At 46.8% G+C, this 18,809-nt stretch overlaps 1 protein-coding gene across 1 annotated transcript in view; it reads right to left on the bottom strand.

Annotated features, from left to right (window-relative positions):
• The window catches only part of C9orf72 (C9orf72-SMCR8 complex subunit), a 73,458-nt gene extending 63,140 nt beyond the window's left edge, over positions 1-10,318 (bottom strand). Inside the window, exon 1 of the mRNA XM_069765313.1 lies at positions 10,226-10,318. The gene's annotated coding sequence lies outside the window, so the exon portion shown is untranslated. The remainder of the gene's footprint in view (positions 1-10,225) is intronic.
• Positions 10,319-18,809: the final 8,491 nt, after the last annotated feature.

Raw genomic sequence — 18,809 nt, 5'->3', positions numbered from 1 at the left:
CCTGTGTGCGTTATACATATACTGGTGCTGCGGTGCCCTGTGTGCGTTATATATATACTGGTGCTGCGGTGCCCTGTGTGCGTTATATATGTATACTGGTGCTGCGGTGCCCTGTGTGCGTTATATATATACTGGTGCTGCGGTGCCCTGTGTGCGTTATATATATATATACTGGTGCTGCGGTGCCCTGTGTGCGTTATATATATATATATATATATATACTGGTGCTGCGGTGCCCTGTGTGCGTTATATATATACTGGTGCTGCGGTGCCCTGTGTGCGTTATATATATATACTGGTGCTGCGGTGCCCTGTGTGCGTTATATATATATATACTGGTGCTGCGGTGCCCTGTGTGCGTTATATATATATACTGGTGCTGCGGTGCCCTGTGTGCGTTATACATATACTGGTGCTGCGGTGCCCTGTGTGCGTTATACATATACTGGTGCTGCGGTGCCCTGTGTGCGTTATATATATACTGGTGCTGCGGTGCCCTGTGTGCGTTATATATATATACTGGTGCTGCGGTGCCCTGTGTGCGTTATATATATACTGGTGCTGCGGTGCCCTGTGTGCGTTATATACTGGTGCTGCGGTGCCCTGTGTGCGTTATATACTGGTGCTGCGGTGCCCTGTGTGCGTTATATATATACTGGTGCTGCGGTGCCCTGTATGCGTTATATACTGGTGCTGCGGTGCCCTGTGTGCGGTATATATATACTGGTGCTGCGGTGCCCTGTGTGCGTTTATATATAACGCACACAGGGCACCGCAGCACCAGTATATATATAACGCACACAGGGCACCGCAGCACCAGTATATATATAACGCACACAGGGCACCGCAGCACCAGTATATATATAACGCACACAGGGCACCGCAGCACCAGTAATATATATAACGCACACAGGGCACCGCAGCACCAGTATATATATAACGCACACAGGGCACCGCAGCACCAGTATATATATAACGCACACAGGGCACCGCAGCACCAGTATATATATAACGCACACAGGGCACCGCAGCACCAGTATATATATATATATATATATATATATATATAACGCACACAGGGCACCGCAGCACCAGTATATATATAACGCACACAGGGCACCGCAGCACCAGTATATATATAACGCACACAGGGCACCGCAGCACCAGTATATATATAACGCACACAGGGCACCGCAGCACCAGTATATATATATAACGCACACAGGGCACCGCAGCACCAGTATATATATAACGCACACAGGGCACCGCAGCACCAGTATATATATAACGCACACAGGGCACCGCAGCACCAGTATATATATAACGCACACAGGGCACCGCAGCACCAGTATATATATATATATATATATATATATATATAACGCACACAGGGCACCGCAGCACCAGTATATATATATATATATATATAACGCACACAGGGCACCGCAGCACCAGTATATATATAACGCACACAGGGCACCGCAGCACCAGTATATATATAACGCACACAGGGCACCGCAGCACCAGTATATATATAACGCACACAGGGCACCGCAGCACCAGTATATATATATACCGCACACAGGGCACCGCAGCACCAGTATATATATACCGCACACAGGGCACCGCAGCACCAGTATATATATAACGCACACAGGGCACCGCAGCACCAGTATATATATACCGCACACAGGGCACCGCAGCACCAGTATATAACGCATACAGGGCACCGCAGCACCAGTATATATATAACGCACACAGGGCACCGCAGCACCAGTATATAACGCACACAGGGCACCGCAGCACCAGTATATATATATAACGCATACAGGGCACCGCAGCACCAGTATATATATAACGCACACAGGGCACCGCAGCACCAGTATATATATAACGCACACAGGGCACCGCAGCACCAGTATATATATATATATAACGCACACAGGGCACCGCAGCACCAGTATATATATAACGCATACAGGGCACCGCAGCACCAGTATATAACGCACACAGGGCACCGCAGCACCAGTATATATATAACGCACACAGGGCACCGCAGCACCAGTATATATATAACGCACACAGGGCACCGCAGCACCAGTATATATATAACGCATACAGGGCACCGCAGCACCAGTATATAACGCACACAGGGCACCGCAGCACCAGTATATATATAACGCACACAGGGCACCGCAGCACCAGTATATATATAACGCACACAGGGCACCGCAGCACCAGTATATATATAACGCACACAGGGCACCGCAGCACCAGTATATATATAACGCACACAGGGCACCGCAGCACCAGTATATATATAACGCACACAGGGCACCGCAGCACCAGTATATATATATAACGCATACAGGGCACCGCAGCACCAGTATATATATATATATATATATATAACGCACACAGGGCACCGCAGCACCAGTATATATATAACGCACACAGGGCACCGCAGCACCAGTATATATATAACGCACACAGGGCACCGCAGCACCAGTATATATATAACGCACACAGGGCACCGCAGCACCAGTATATAACGCATACAGGGCACCGCAGCACCAGTATATATATAACGCACACAGGGCACCGCAGCACCAGTATATAACGCACACAGGGCACCGCAGCACCAGTATATATATATAACGCATACAGGGCACCGCAGCACCAGTATATATATAACGCACACAGGGCACCGCAGCACCAGTATATATATAACGCACACAGGGCACCGCAGCACCAGTATATATATAACGCACACAGGGCACCGCAGCACCAGTATATAACGCATACAGGGCACCGCAGCACCAGTATATATATAACGCACACAGGGCACCGCAGCACCAGTATATAACGCATACAGGGCACCGCAGCACCAGTATATAACGCATACAGGGCACCGCAGCACCAGTATATATATAACGCACACAGGGCACCGCAGCACCAGTATATATATACCGCACACAGGGCACCGCAGCACCAGTATATAACGCATACAGGGCACCGCAGCACCAGTATATATATAACGCACACAGGGCACCGCAGCACCAGTATATAACGCACACAGGGCACCGCAGCACCAGTATATATATATAACGCACACAGGGCACCGCAGCACCAGTATATATATAACGCACACAGGGCACCGCAGCACCAGTATATATATAACGCACACAGGGCACCGCAGCACCAGTATATATATAACGCACACAGGGCACCGCAGCACCAGTATATATATACCGCACACAGGGCACCGCAGCACCAGTATATATATACCGCACACAGGGCACCGCAGCACCAGTATATAACGCACACAGGGCACCGCAGCACCAGTATATAACGCACACAGGGCACCGCAGCACCAGTATATATATAACGCACACAGGGCACCGCAGCACCAGTATATAACGCACACAGGGCACCGCAGCACCAGTATATATATAACGCACACAGGGCACCGCAGCACCAGTATATATATATAACGCATACAGGGCACCGCAGCACCAGTATATATATAACGCACACAGGGCACCGCAGCACCAGTATATATATAACGCACACAGGGCACCGCAGCACCAGTATATATATAACGCACACAGGGCACCGCAGCACCAGTATATATATAACGCACACAGGGCACCGCAGCACCAGTATATATATAACGCACACAGGGCACCGCAGCACCAGTATATATATAACGCACACAGGGCACCGCAGCACCAGTATATATATAACGCACACAGGGCACCGCAGCACCAGTATATATATATAACGCACACAGGGCACCGCAGCACCAGTATATATATAACGCATACAGGGCACCTCAGCACCAGTATATATATATAACGCACACAGGGCACCGCAGCACCAGTATATATATAACGCACACAGGGCACCGCAGCACCAGTATATATATAACGCACACAGGGCACCGCAGCACCAGTATATATATAACGCACACAGGGCACCGCAGCACCAGTATATATATAACGCATACAGGGCACCGCAGCACCAGTATATATATATATATATATATATATATAACGCACACAGGGCACCGCAGCACCAGTATATATATAACGCACACAGGGCACCGCAGCACCAGTATATATATATATATATATATATATATATATATATATATAACGCATACAGGGCACCGCAGCACCAGTATATATATATATATATATAACGCATACAGGGCACCGCAGCACCAGTATATATATATATATAACGCATACAGGGCACCGCAGCACCAGTATATATATATATAACGCACACAGGGCACCGCAGCACCAGTATATATATAACGCACACAGGGCACCGCAGCACCAGTATATATATAACGCACACAGGGCACCGCAGCACCAGTATATATATAACGCACACAGGGCACCGCAGCACCAGTATATATATATATATATATATATATATATATATAACGCATACAGGGCACCGCAGCACCAGTATATATATATATATATAACGCACACAGAGCACCGCAGCACCAGTATATATATATATAACGCACACAGGGCACCGCAGCACCAGTATATATATAACGCACACAGGGCACCGCAGCACCAGTATATATATAACGCACACAGGGCACCGCAGCACCAGTATATATATATATATAACGCACACAGGGCACCGCAGCACCAGTATATATATAACGCACACAGGGCACCGCAGCACCAGTATATATATAACGCACACAGGGCACCGCAGCACCAGTATATAACGCATACAGGGCACCGCAGCACCAGTATATATATAACGCATACAGGGCACCGCAGCACCAGTATATATATATATATATATATATATATAACGCACACAGGGCACCGCAGCACCAGTATATATATATATAACGCACACAGGGCACCGCAGCACCAGTATATATATAACGCACACAGGGCACCGCAGCACCAGTATATATATAACGCATACAGGGCACCGCAGCACCAGTATATATATATATATATATATATATAACGCATACAGGGCACCGCAGCACCAGTATATATATAACGCACACAGGGCACCGCAGCACCAGTATATATATAACGCACACAGGGCACCGCAGCACCAGTATATATATATATAACGCACACAGGGCACCGCAGCACCAGTATATATATAACGCACACAGGGCACCGCAGCACCAGTATATAACGCATACAGGGCACCGCAGCACCAGTATATATATAACGCATACAGGGCACCGCAGCACCAGTATATATATATATATAACGCACACAGGGCACCGCAGCACCAGTATATATATAACGCACACAGGGCACCGCAGCACCAGTATATATATAACGCATACAGGGCACCGCAGCACCAGTATATATATATATATAACGCACACAGGGCACCGCAGCACCAGTATATATATATATATATATAACGCACACAGGGCACCGCAGCACCAGTATATATATAACGCACACAGGGCACCGCAGCACCAGTATATATATAACGCACACAGGGCACCGCAGCACCAGTATATAACGCATACAGGGCACCGCAGCACCAGTATATATATAACGCACACAGGGCACCGCAGCACCAGTATATAACGCACACAGGGCACCGCAGCACCAGTATATATATATAACGCATACAGGGCACCGCAGCACCAGTATATATATATAACGCACACAGGGCACCGCAGCACCAGTATATAACGCACACAGGGCACCGCAGCACCAGTATATATATATAACGCACACAGGGCACCGCAGCACCAGTATATATATATATATATATAACGCACACAGGGCACCGCAGCACCAGTATATATATACCGCACACAGGGCACCGCAGCACCAGTATATATATACCGCACACAGGGCACCGCAGCACCAGTATATATATACCGCACACAGGGCACCGCAGCACCAGTATATAACGCATACAGGGCACCGCAGCACCAGTATATATATAACGCACACAGGGCACCGCAGCACCAGTATATAACGCACACAGGGCACCGCAGCACCAGTATATATATATAACGCATACAGGGCACCGCAGCACCAGTATATATATATAACGCACACAGGGCACCGCAGCACCAGTATATATATAACGCACACAGGGCACCGCAGCACCAGTATATATATAACGCACACAGGGCACCGCAGCACCAGTATATATATAACGCACAGGGCACCGCAGCACCAGTATATATATAACGCATACAGGGCACCGCAGCACCAGTATATATATAACGCACACAGGTCACCGCAGCACCAGTATATATATAACGCACACAGGGCACCGCAGCACCAGTATATATATAACGCACACAGGGCACCGCAGCACCAGTATATATATAACGCACACAGGGCACCGCAGCACCAGTATATATATAACGCACACAGGGCACCGCAGCACCAGTATATATATAACGCACACAGGGCACCGCAGCACCAATATATATATATATATATATATATAACGCATACAGGGCACCGCAGCACCAGTATATATATATATATATATATATATATAACGCATACAGGGCACCGCAGCACCAGTATATATATATATAACGCATACAGGGCACCGCAGCACCAGTATATATATATATAACGCACACAGGGCACCGCAGCACCAGTATATATATATATATATATATAACGCATACAGGGCACCGCAGCACCAGTATATATATATATATATATATATATATATATATATATATATATATAACGCACACAGAGCACCGCAGCACCAGTATATATATAACGCATACAGGGCACCGCAGCACCAGTATATATATAACGCACACAGGGCACCGCAGCACCAGTATATATATATATAACGCACACAGGGCACCGCAGCACCAGTATATATATAACGCACACAGGGCACCGCAGCACCAGTATATAACGCACACAGGGCACCGCAGCACCAGTATATATATATATAACGCACACAGGGCACCGCAGCACCAGTATATATATAACGCACACAGGGCACCGCAGCACCAGTATATATATAACGCACACAGGGCACCGCAGCACCAGTATATAACGCATACAGGGCACCGCAGCACCAGTATATATATAACGCATACAGGGCACCGCAGCACCAGTATATATATAACGCATACAGGGCACCGCAGCACCAGTATATATATAACGCATACAGGGCACCGCAGCACCAGTATATATATAACGCATACAGGGCACCGCAGCACCAGTATATATATAACGCACACAGGGCACCGCAGCACCAGTATATATATATATAACGCACACAGGGCACCGCAGCACCAGTATATATATATATAACGCACACAGGGCACCGCAGCACCAGTATATATATAACGCACACAGGGCACCGCAGCACCAGTATATATATAACGCATACAGGGCACCGCAGCACCAGTATATAACGCATACAGGGCACCGCAGCACCAGTATATATATAACGCACACAGGGCACCGCAGCACCAGTATATATATAACGCACACAGGGCACCGCAGCACCAGTATATATATAACGCACACAGGGCACCGCAGCACCAGTATATATATAACGCACACAGGGCACCGCAGCACCAGTATATATATAACGCACACAGGGCACCGCAGCACCAGTATATATATAACGCACACAGGGCACCGCAGCACCAGTATATAACGCACACAGGGCACCGCAGCACCAGTATATATATATATAACGCACACAGGGCACCGCAGCACCAGTATATATATAACGCACACAGGGCACCGCAGCACCAGTATATATATAACGCACACAGGGCACCGCAGCACCAGTATATAACGCATACAGGGCACCGCAGCACCAGTATATATATAACGCATACAGGGCACCGCAGCACCAGTATATATATAACGCATACAGGGCACCGCAGCACCAGTATATATATAACGCATACAGGGCACCGCAGCACCAGTATATATATAACGCATACAGGGCACCGCAGCACCAGTATATATATAACGCACACAGGGCACCGCAGCACCAGTATATATATATATAACGCACACAGGGCACCGCAGCACCAGTATATATATATATAACGCACACAGGGCACCGCAGCACCAGTATATATATAACGCACACAGGGCACCGCAGCACCAGTATATATATAACGCATACAGGGCACCGCAGCACCAGTATATAACGCATACAGGGCACCGCAGCACCAGTATATATATAACGCACACAGGGCACCGCAGCACCAGTATATATATAACGCACACAGGGCACCGCAGCACCAGTATATATATAACGCACACAGGGCACCGCAGCACCAGTATATATATAACGCACACAGGGCACCGCAGCACCAGTATATATATAACGCACACAGGGCACCGCAGCACCAGTATATATATAACGCACACAGGGCACCGCAGCACCAGTATATATATAACGCATACAGGGCACCGCAGCACCAGTATATATATAACGCACACAGGGCACCGCAGCACCAATATATATATATATATATATATAACGCATACAGGGCACCGCAGCACCAGTATATATATATATATATATATATATATATATATATATATATAACGCATACAGGGCACCGCAGCACCAGTATATATATATATAACGCATACAGGGCACCGCAGCACCAGTATATATATATATAACGCATACAGGGCACCGCAGCACCAGTATATATATATATATATATATAACGCATACAGGGCACCGCAGCACCAGTATATATATATATAACGCACACAGGGCACCGCAGCACCAGTATATATATATATATATATAACGCATACAGGGCACCGCAGCACCAGTATATATATATATATATATATAACGCACACAGAGCACCGCAGCACCAGTATATATATAACGCACACAGGGCACCGCAGCACCAGTATATATATAACGCACACAGGGCACCGCAGCACCAGTATATATATAACGCACACAGGGCACCGCAGCACCAGTATATATATAACGCACACAGGGCACCGCAGCACCAGTATATATATAACGCATACAGGGCACCGCAGCACCAGTATATATATAACGCATACAGGGCACCGCAGCACCAGTATATATATATATATATATAACGCACACAGGGCACCGCAGCACCAGTATATATATATATATATATATAACGCACACAGGGCACCGCAGCACCAGTATATATATATATAACGCACACAGGGCACCGCAGCACCAGTATATATATATATATATATAACGCACACAGGGCACCGCAGCACCAGTATATATATATAACGCACACAGGGCACCGCAGCACCAGTATATATATAACGCACACAGAGCACCGCAGCACCAGTATATATATATATATATATATATATATATATATATATATAACGCACACAGAGCACCGCAGCACCAGTATATATATATATATATATATATATATATATATATATATATATATATATATATATAACGCATACAGGGCACCGCAGCACCAGTATATATATAACGCATACAGGGCACCGCAGCACCAGTATATATATAACGCATACAGGGCACCGCAGCACCAGTATATATATAACGCATACAGGGCACCGCAGCACCAGTATATATATAACGCACACAGGGCACCGCAGCACCAGTATATATATATATAACGCACACAGGGCACCGCAGCACCAGTATATATATAACGCACACAGGGCACCGCAGCACCAGTATATATATAACGCACACAGGGCACCGCAGCACCAGTATATATATAACGCATACAGGGCACCGCAGCACCAGTATATAACGCATACAGGGCACCGCAGCACCAGTATATATATAACGCACACAGGGCACCGCAGCACCAGTATATATATATATAACGCACACAGGGCACCGCAGCACCAGTATATATATATATAACGCACACAGGGCACCGCAGCACCAGTATATATATATATAACGCACACAGGGCACCGCAGCACCAGTATATATATAACGCACACAGGGCACCGCAGCACCAGTATATATATATATATAACGCACACAGGGCACCGCAGCACCAGTATATATATATATAACGCACACAGGGCACCGCAGCACCAGTATATATATAACGCACACAGGGCACCGCAGCACCAGTATATATATATATATAACGCACACAGGGCACCGCAGCACCAGTATATATATAACGCACACAGGGCACCGCAGCACCAGTATATAACGCGCGCACCCATACCTCCCACACAGCAGCCGCCGGCCGGGACACCTGGTCACAGACGTTATCTCTGCCGGAAGTTATCTCACGTGTTGTTATTTGCAAGTGCTTCTCTACTCACAACCAATCACAATGCGCAACCCATTCCACCAATAGCGGCGTGGCAAGATCGGTGGTCAAATGGGTATGAAAAAAAAGCTCCTATTGGCTTCTGGCGTGCTGCTCAATAGATGACGTCAGTTGTTGCTAGCTAGAGACTGCAGGAGAAAGAGTGATGGGAATGGAGGAGTGTTCTGTGATCATTCATCACACTTATAGCTGTTACTACACTACTGCAGCAGTGTCCCACCATGGGGGGTAATAATGCCAACTATGGAAGAGAGTAATACCAGGTGGAAAGTAATGCCAGCCATAGAGAATAATAATGTCAACCATGGAGGAAAATAGTGCCAATCATGGGGGATAATAATGCCGGGAATGGGGGATAATAATTCCAACCATGGGGAATAATAATGCCAACTATGGGGGATAAGAATGCCAACCGTGCGGGTTAATAATGCCAGTTTCAAACACATAATAAACCTGCTGCAGGGTGCACATGCCTTTTTTTTTTGTACACAATCGGCCAGAATTCCTTTCTTTTGCAAGCCTGCCCCAATGTGATGCAGTATCTGGTAATTGACACTTTCTCTCTGCTGACATTCCCACCATCATCATGGGTGTCTTCAACATCCCCACTGATACCATTCAGTCAACAGCCTCCAAACTTGTGTCCCTTACTTCATCCTTTGGACTTACTCAGTGGTCCTCCGCAGCCACCCACACAGACGGACGTACACTAGACCTCGTCTTCACCCGTCTCTGCTCTCTATCTAACTTCACCACCTTCCCTCTCCCTCTATCCGACCACCATCTACTCACCTTCTCATTCCTGTCCACCACACCGGTCACCCATGTCCAGCAACATGCGCACCCCCGCAGAAACCTTGCACACCTAGACACCCACACACTCTCTGACTCTATCCTACCACTGGCATCCATATCCTCACTCCACAACACAGACAGTGTCACTGCTTTCTACAATGCCACTCTTGCATTAGCTATTGACAAGGTTGCACCTCTCGTCCATGGCAGAGTGCAACGTATCAATAGACAACTCTGGCACAATAACAACACTAAAAAGCTGCGGCAAGTGTCCAGGGATGCAGAACTGTGTTGGAAGAAAACACACTTGCAAGACGACTTCACTGCATTCAAACAAGCAACACTCACTTTTACATCTGCTGTCACCTCTGCTAAACAAGCCTACTTCACAACCCTCGTATCTTCCCTATCCTACAACCCCAAATAGTTATTCAAAACCTTTAACTCCCTCCTCCGCCCCCCACTGCCCCCTCCAACCTCCCTCATCTCTGCTGAGGACTTTGCCACACACTTTAAAAATAAGATCGACCAGACAACGCAAGTCTTCATTGTTCAACCACCACAACCCCTTTGTATACCAGACCAATGCCCAAACCCCATAACCTCCCTATCCAACATCACTGAAGGGGGACTTAATTGTCTCCTCTCCAAATCGCACCTCACCACCTGTGCGTTCGACCCCATCCCACCTCCTCCCCAACCTCACCACCACACTTATCCCATCCCTAACCCACCTCTTCATCCTATCACTATCTTCTGGCACCTTCCCGTCTGCTTTCAAACATGCCACAATCACGCCTATCCTTAAAAAGCCAACCCTCGATCCAACTGCTATGTCCAGCTATCGCCCAATATCACTGCTCCCATTCGCTTCCAAACTCCTGGAGCAGCACGTCCACTCTGAACTTTCCTCCTTCCTCTCATCTAACTTGCTCTTTGACAATCTACAATCTGGTTTCTGCCCCATCACTCAACTGAGACCGCCCTGACCAAAGTCACTAACGACCTACTTACCGCCAAAGCTAATGGACAATACTCTGTACTCCTCCTTCTACACCTGTCCTCTGCTTTCGACACAGTTGACCACTGCCTCCTACTACAGATCCTCTCCTCCTTTGGCATCAAAGACCTCGCCCTATCCTGGATCTCCTCGTACTTTTCCAACCGCACATTCAGTGTCTCCCACTCCCACACTACCTCCTCATCCCACCCTCTCTCTGTTGGAGTCCCCCAAGGCTCTGTTGTAGGACCCCTACTCTTCTCAATCTATACACTTGGCTTGGGACAACTCAAAGTCCCATGGATTCCAGTACCACCTCTATGCTGATGACACTCAGATCTACTTCTCTGGCCCAGACGTCACTGCTCTGCGGTGAAGAATCCCAGAGTGCCTATCAGCCATATCCTCCTCCTTCTCCTCTCGCTTCCTCAAACTCAATGTGGACAAATCTGAACTCATCTCCTTTCCTCCATCCCATAGATCTTCCTTACCTGACCTATCTATCACAATCAATGACATCATGCTTTCCCCCGTACCAGAAGTCCACTGCCTCGGAGTAACCTTCGACTCTGCCCTGTCCTTTAAACCGCACATCCAAGCTCTGTCCACCTCCTGTTGCCTCCAGCTCAAAAATATCTCCAGAATCCGTCCTTTCCTCAACCGTCAATCTACTAAAATGCTTGTGCATGCCCTCATCATCTCCCGCCTTGACTACTGCAACATCCTGCGGCCTCCCTGCTAACACCCTTGCACCTATCCAGTCCATCCTTAACTCTGCTGCCCGACTAATTCATCTCTCTCCTCGCTATTCCTCTGCTTCCCCCCTCTGCAAATCTCTTCACTGGCTCCCATTCCCTCAGCGTATCCAGTTCAAATTACTAATACTGACCTACAAAGATATCCATAACCTGTCTCCTCCATATATCTCTGAACTAATCTCCCGATATCTTCCCTCACGTAATCTCCGGTCCTCCCAAGACCTCCTTCTCTCCTTCACACTTATTCGCTCCTCATCCAATCGCCTCCAAGACTTCTCCCGAATATCCTCCATCCTCTGGAATTCTTTGACCCCAACACGTCCGACTATCAACCACATTCGGATCCTTCAGACGGAACCTGAAAACCCATCTCTTCAGGAAAGCCTGCAGCCTGCACTGACCCCGCTGCCTCCTCATCACTACCGAAGCTACCGCCTCACCAACACCGGAGCTCCTGCAACCCTCAACCTACTGTCTCCTTCCCCATAATCCTGTGAGACCTGAAAATGTCAGTCCACCAACGTTCACCATCCAACCTGACAGAACTGGAGAGGATCTGCAAGGAAGAATGGCAGAGGATCCTCAAATCCAGGTGTGAAAAACTTGTTGCATCATTCCCAAGAAGACTCATGGCTGTACTAGCTCAAAAGGTGCTTCTACTCAATACTGAGCAAAGGGTCCGAATACTTATGACCATGTTATATTTCAGTTTTTCTTTTATAATAAATTTCCAAAAATTACTACATTTGTTTTTTTTCAGTCAAGATGCGGTGTGGAGTGTACATTAATGAGGAAAAAAATTAATTTTTTTGAATTTACTAAATGGCTGCAATGAAAGAAAGAGTGAAAAATTTAAAGGGGTATGAATACTTTCCTTACCCACTGTATATACAGTTGAAACTAGAAGTTTACATACACTATAGAAAAAGACACATATGCATGTTTTTCTCAATATCTGACATGAAATCAGAATAAACTTTTCAAGGTTTAGGTCAATTAGGATTACCATAATTATTTATATTTGCCAAATGCCGGAATAATGAGAGAGACATAAAGTTTTAAGGCATCTTTATTACTTACTGGAAAGTCAAAAGTTTACATACACTAAGATTACTATGCCTTTAAATAATTATGGACTGCCCATATGATGATGTCATGTGTTTGGCAACATCTGAGTTAATAAGAGACACACCTGTAGATGTTGGATCTTAAAGAGATAAAAAGGGAAATATGTGCTCCTTTTATTGTGTTTGCAAATGCAGCGAGATGTTAAAAAACGTATATGTGAGTATTGGTTCTTACTGTGCGTGATTTGTGTAAATGTGTATCTACAGAAATCACCCCCCCCTTTTTCCCCCCGCCAGGAAACATCTGGAGCGTCAGTGTTTTTTCTATTTTTTACACCTGTAGATGTATTTTAATGCACACCTGAAACACACTGCTTCTTTCATAGGGCGAGGTGAAGTACATCTATGTCAGGTGCGTGTCAGTGGACACCGGGCAAAGGTACTGTCACACCGTTAACGGCGATAAAGGGGCAGGACGGCGTACTGGGACCCGCACCTGTCCCTGACTCTATAAAGTGTTATGGCTGGCAATCAGGCAACACAGCGTGCAGTAATCAGCGCACATACAGAGATCTGGCAATAACCAAAAACAATAGGACGAGCTCTGAGACGTGGAATCTCTGTAGACTGCAGTACCTGATCTATCCTCACACAACTATAAGCAGCAGTGGATTGCGCCTATCACTACCTATGCAACTCGGCACTGCCTGAGGAGCTGACTAGCCTGAAGATAGAAATACAAGCCTGACTTACCTCAGAGAAATACCCCAAAGGAATAGGCAGCCCCCCACATATAATGACTGTTAGCAAGATGAAAAGACAAACGTAGGAATGAAATAGATTCAGCAAAGTGAGGCCCGATATTCTAGACAGAGCGAGGATAGCAAAGAGAACTATGCAGTCTACAAAAAACCCTAAAACGAAAACCACGCAAAGGGGCAAAAAGACCCACCGTGCCGAACTAACAGCACGGCGGTGCACCCCTTTGCTTCTCAGAGCTTCCAGCAAAAGTTAATAGCAAGCTGGACAGAAAAAACAGAAAACAAACTAGAAGCACTTATCTAGCAGAGCAGCAGGCCCAAGGAAAGATGCAGTAGCTCAGATCCAACACTGGAACATTGACAAGGAGCAAGGAAGACAGACTCAGGTGGAGCTAAATAGCAAGGCAGCCAACGAGCTCACCAAAACACCTGAGGGAGGAAGCCCAGAGACTGCAATACCACTTGTGACCACAGAAGTGAACTCAGCCACAGAATTCACAACAGTACCCCCCCCTTGAGGAGGGGTCACCGAACCCTCACCAGAACCCCCAGGCCGACCAGGATGAGCCACATGAAAGGCACGAACAAGATCTGGGGCATGGACATCAGAGGCAAAAACCCAGGAATTATCTTCCTGAGCATAACCCTTCCATTTGACCAGATACTGGAGTTTCCGTCTAGAGACACGAGAATCCAAAATCTTCTCCACAATATACTCCAATTCCCCCTCCACCAAAACAGGGGCAGGAGGCTCCACAGATGGAACCATAGGTGCCACGTATCTCCTCAACAACGACCTATGGAATACATTATGTATGGAAAAGGAGTCTGGGAGGGTCAGACGAAAAGACACCGGATTGAGAATCTCAGAAATCCTATACGGACCAATAAAACGAGGTTTAAATTTAGGAGAGGAAACCTTCATAGGAATATGACGAGAAGATAACCAAAACAGATCCCCAACACGAAGTCGGGGTCCCACACGGCGTCTGCGATTAGCGAAAAGCTGAGCCTTCTCCTGGGACAAGGTCAAATTGTCCACTACCTGAGTCCAGATCTGCTGCAACCTGTCCACCACAGAATCCACACCAGGACAGTCCGAAGACTCAACCTGTCCTGAAGAGAAACGAGGATGGAACCCAGAATTGCAGAAAAATGGAGAGACCAAGGTAGCCGAGCTGGCCCGATTATTAAGGGCGAACTCAGCCAACGGCAAAAATGACACCCAATCATCCTGGTCAGCGGAAACAAAACATCTCAGATATGTTTCCAAGGTCTGATTGGTTCGTTCGGTCTGGCCATTAGTCTGAGGATGGAAGGCCGAGGAGAAAGATAGGTCAATGCCCATCCTACCACAAAAGGCTCGCCAGAACCTCGAGACAAACTGGGAACCTCTGTCAGAAACAATATTCTCAGGAATGCCATGTAAACGAACCACATGCTGGAAGAACAAAGGCACCAAATCAGAGGAGGAAGGCAATTTAACCAAGGGCACCAGATGGACCATTTTAGAAAAGCGATCACAGACCACCCAAATGACCGACATTTTTTGAGAAACGGGAAGGTCAGAAATGAAATCCATCGAAATATGTGTCCAAGGCCTCTTCGGGACCGGCAAGGGCAAAAGCAACCCACTGGCACATGAACAGCAGGGCTTAGCCCTAGCACAAATTCCACAGGACTGCACAAAAGCACGCACATCCCGTGACAGAGATGGCCACCAGAAGGATCTAGCAACCAACTCCCTGGTACCAAAGATTCCTGGATGACCGGCCAGCACCGAACAATGAAGTTCAGAGATAACTTTACTAGTCCACCTATCAGGGACGAACAGTTTCTCGGCCGGACAACGATCAGGTTTATTAGCCTGAAATTTCTGCAACACTCTCCGCAAATCAGGGGAGATGGCAGACACAATGACTCCTTCCTTGAGGATACTCGCCGGCTCAGATAACCCCGGAGAGTCGGGCACAAAACTCCTAGACAGAGCATCCGCCTTCACATTTTTAGAGCCCGGAAGGTATGAAATCACAAAATCAAAACGAGCAAAAAATAACGACCAACGGGCCTGTCTAGGATTCAAGCGCTTGGCAGACTCAAGATAAGTAAGGTTCTTATGATCAGTCAAAACCACCACGCGATGCTTAGCACCCTCAAGCCAATGACGCCACTCCTCGAATGCCCACTTCATGGCCAGCAACTCTCGGTTGCCCACATCATAATTACGCTCAGCAGCAGAAAATTTCCTGGAAAAGAAAGCACATGGTTTGAACACTGAGCAACCAGAACCTCTCTGTGACAAAACCGCCCCTGCACCAATCTCAGAAGCATCAACCTCGACCTGGAACGGAAGAGAAACATCAGGTTGACACAACACAGGGGCACAGCAAAAACGACGCTTCAACTCCTGAAAAGCTTCCACGGCAGCAGAAGACCAATTAACCAAATCAGCACCCTTCTTGGTCAAATCGGTCAATGGTCTGGCAATGCTAGAAAAATTACAGATGAAGCGACGATAAAAATTAGCAAAGCCCAGGAATTTCTGCAGACTTTTTAGAGATGTCGGCTGAGTCCAATCCTGGATGGCCTGAACCTTAACCGGATCCATCTCGATAGTAGAAGGGGAAAAGATGAACCCCAAAAATGAAACTTTCTGCACACCGAAGAGACACTTTGATCCCTTCACGAACAAGGAATTAGCACGCAGTACCTGGAAAACCATTCTGACTTGCTTCACATGAGACTCCCAATCATCTGAGAAGATCAAAATGTCATCCAAGTAAACAATCAAGAATTTATCCAGATACTCACGGAAAATGTCATGCATAAAAGACTGAAAAACAGATGGAGCATTGGCAAGTCCGAACGGCATCACCAGATACTCAAAATGACCCTCGGGCGTATTAAATGCCGTTTTCCATTCATCTCCCTGCCTGATTCTCACCAGATTAAACGCACCACGAAGATCAATCTTAGTAAACCAACTAGCCCCCTTAATCCGAGCAAACAAGTCAGAAATCAATGGCAAGGGATACTGAAACTTAACAGTGATCTTATTAAGAAGGCGGTAATCAATACACGGTCTTAGCGAACCATCCTTCTTGGCTACAAAAAAGAACCCTGCTCCCAATGGTGACGACGATGGGCGAATATGTCCCTTCTCCAGGGACTCCTTCACATAACTGCGCATAGCGGTGTGTTCAGGTACGGACAAATTAAATAAACGACCCTTAGGGAATTTACTACCAGGAATCAAATCGATAGCACAATCACAATTCCTATGCGGAGGTAGGGCATCAGACTTGGACTCTTCAAATACATCCTGAAAGTCCGACAAGAACTCTGGGATGTCAGAAGGAATGGATGACGAAATAGACAAAAATGGAACATCACCATGTACTCCCTGACAACCCCAGCTGGTTACCGACATAGAGTTCCAATCCAATACTGGATTATGGGTTTGTAGCCATGGCAACCCCAACACGACCACATCATGCAAATTATGCAGTACCAGAAAGCGAATAACTTCCTGATGTGCAGGAGCCATGCACATGGTCAGCTGGGCCCAGTACTGAGGCTTATTCTTGGCCAAAGGTGTAGCATCAATTCCTCTCAACGGAATAGGACACCGCAAAGGCTCCAAGAAAAATCCACAACGTTTAGCATAATCCAAATCCATCAGATTCAGGGCAGCGCCTGAATCCACAAACGCCATGACAGAATACGATGACCAAGAGCACATTAAGGTAATGGACAAAAGGAATTTGGACTGTACAGTACCAATAACGGCAGAGCTATCGAACCGCCTAGTGCGTTTAGGACAATTAGAAATAGCATGAGTAGAATCACCACAATAGAAACACAGTCTGTTCAGACGTCTGTGTTCTTGCCGTTCTACTTTAGTCATAGTCCTGTCGCACTGCATAGGCTCAGGTTTACTCTCAGACAATACCGCCAGATGGTGCACAGATTTACGCTCGCGCAAGCGACGACCGATCTGAATGGCCAAGGACATAGACTCATTCAAACCAGCAGGCATAGGAAATCCCACCATTACATCCTTAAGAGCTTCAGAGAGACCCTTTCTGAACAAAG

Source organism: Ranitomeya imitator, chromosome 1 (genome assembly GCF_032444005.1).
Source record: "Ranitomeya imitator isolate aRanImi1 chromosome 1, aRanImi1.pri, whole genome shotgun sequence".
Lineage (NCBI taxonomy): Eukaryota > Metazoa > Chordata > Amphibia > Anura > Dendrobatidae > Ranitomeya > Ranitomeya imitator.
The sequence above is the reverse complement of the archived record's forward strand: the minus strand, read 5'-3'. Positions and strand labels throughout refer to the sequence as shown.